Source organism: Lemur catta, chromosome Y, assembly GCF_020740605.2.
Source record: "Lemur catta isolate mLemCat1 chromosome Y, mLemCat1.pri, whole genome shotgun sequence".
In the NCBI taxonomy this organism is placed as follows: domain Eukaryota; kingdom Metazoa; phylum Chordata; class Mammalia; order Primates; family Lemuridae; genus Lemur; species Lemur catta.
Window position 1 is genome coordinate 70,001 of NC_059156.1, and position 2,500 is coordinate 72,500.

At 64.8% G+C, this 2,500-nt stretch overlaps 1 pseudogene; it reads right to left on the reverse strand.

Moving 5' to 3' along the window:
* Positions 1–2,221: 2,221 nt before the first annotated feature.
* Positions 2,222–2,313, reverse strand: LOC123629123 (annotated as a pseudogene).
* Positions 2,314–2,500: the final 187 nt, after the last annotated feature.

Below are 2,500 nucleotides of genomic sequence, written 5' to 3' on the forward strand. Positions count from 1 at the left end.
CTTTTCTTTTTCTGTCTTTTTTTTTTTTTTTTTTTTTTTTTTTTGAGACAGGATTCCTTTCACTCTGTCCTCTCCCAGCCAGGCCGCCTTGGCCTGATTGTAGCTCACGGCAAGCTCCAAATCCAGGGCTTAAGTGATCCTCTCTGCCTCAGCCTTGTGAGCAGTTGGGACTATAGGCAGATGCTGCCACACCAGGCAAAATTTTTCTTTTTTTATATTTTGTTGGTAGAGACGAGGTCTCATCGTGTTACCCAGGCTGGTCTCCGGCTGCTGGGCTCAAGTCATGCTCCCGTCTCTGCCTCCCAAGTTGCTGGGGTCACAGGCATGAGCCACCGTGGCCAGCCAGGTTATTGAAAGGCGATCACTTTGCTATCCTGATACGAAACCCCAAATGTGCGAGTGTAAGGCACCAGACGGAGGGAGTCCCCGCACCACATTGTCACGGCCGTTGAGGGTGGCTCACGAAAAAGCTGGGATGGGGGTACACGGGAGTGATCAAGGGGATATATTCTAGTGGGATAGCGGAAATATAGAATGTCCTGAAAAACACCAAGTGTCAGAATGCCACAGCAGTCAGTGGCTCACAAGCTTCCGTTCCATTGTGTCATGGTAGGCGGCTTACTTTTCTCCTCCTCCCTCGGGATGAGTAAAGCCTGACATAGAAAATGTCTACGTCTCATCCAAATCCGTCAAGACGATGGAAGGGGGAACTGGGAGAGGAATAAAGAAAAAACCAGGAAGAAGCAAATCCAGGGAGAAGGGGGACGAGGAGGAGCAGGAGGAAACTGCCTCCCCTGCCCCGGTGCTACCCAACGATACGTGAAGAATGGCCTCTTCCCTCCTCTCCCCCCCCCCCCCCGCAACTGTGCCTGGAGGTGTACCCTACGGCTACGGTCCTAAAAGAATGTATGGCTACTTATAATAATGGAAGAAATGCGGTCTGATAGGTCTTTGTGCAGTGGGACACCTACCCGGCCAGGGCACTCACGGTGAATGGAGCTTGCAGGGCGGGCGGGAGGTTGCTCTGGGTGAGTCTGTGAGTTAGAGCGCCCCTCGTCCTGGGAAACGGGGTGCGGCCGGAAGGGCGGCCGCCCCCTCGCCCGTCACGCAACGCACGTTCGTGGGGAACCTGGTGCTAAACCATTCGTAGACGACCTGCTTCTGGGTCGGGGTTTCGTACGCAGCAGAGCAGCTCCCTGGCTGCGATCTACTGAAAGTCAGCCCTCGACACAAGGGTTTGTCCCGGCGGGCGGGTGCGCGCGCGCGCGCGCGTCCGGCCGGCCGGCGGCGGCCCCTCGGGGCGCGGGTCTCCCCGGGTCCGTCGGTCACCGCCTCCTCGGCCCCTCCCGTCGCTCCGGCCCTCCGCGCTGCCTCGGCCCCTCCCGCGCCAGGGCTAAGGCGGGGCGGGGGGGGGGTGCGCGCGCGGGCACGCGGTGTGTCGGTCGGGGGCGCCGGGGAAGGTGGAGGGGGCGGCCCTCCCCTCCCCTCCCCTCCAGGCCGCGCCCGGAGTCACGCCTCGGGGTGGACCCCGACCCCCACCACGCGGCCCTCCTCCCCGCGCGACCCGCCGGGGCTCGTCCTCCGGGCTGGGACCGGGGTTCCCGGGAGGAGCGCGATGGTCGGTGGGTGGGGGAGACGGGGCGACCGAGGCGCCGGCGGGGGAGGGGCCGCGCCGGTCTGGCCGCCGCGGCCCTCTCCGTCGCCGCGGGGGCGGAAGGGGTGGCCCTCCGGTCGGGGGACCGGCCGGTCCCCCCCGCCCTTCTTTCCCCCCGAGAGTCGGGGTCGACCAGGAGGCCGGCGGGCCCCCGTGAGGGTAGGACGGCGGGGACCCGCTGTCTCCGCGCTCGCGCCCCCCGCCGGCGCCGCGCGCGGACGCCGCGGTACGCGGGGTCGACCAGATGTCCCCGTCACACTCAGTCTCGGCGGGACCGCGGCCGGGGCCGGGCTCCTCGACGCTATGCCAGCGGTCACCGCCAGAGGGCTCCGTCCTCGCGGACTTCTCCACTCTTTTCTTTTCGTCTCCCTCCTCCCGCCCCGTCCCCGCCCCCCCCCCCCCCCCCGCTAGCTCGCTCGCTCGCTCCTTCTTCCTTGCTTCGCTTCCAACCCCCCCCCCCCCCGCCCCCTGTTTTCCTCCGCACGCGCGCAGTTATCAGGCTCACGAACTCTCCCGGGGACCTGGCGTGACTTTCATCGCAAACCGCCCCCCCCAATCATGGTTTCACGTCACGCGGGGGATGTGCCGACACAGCAGGAGGCACACCTCACACGTGCGTGTGAACACGCAATCACCACGTTTATGAACTGGAAAGGGATCTGTCGGGTGTGACTTTGCGATCACTTCCCCTCCCCCCACCCCCCGCTGAGAATGAGTTTCCCCGGCCTCCTGTGGCCGCCAGGTAATCGCCTGCAGACGCCGTGGCCCGGGTCCGCCACAGGTTGCCCTCGGCTTCCCTTCGCGCAGTGCCCTGGGGTCCACCAGATGTCTCTGGCCAATTGGGGC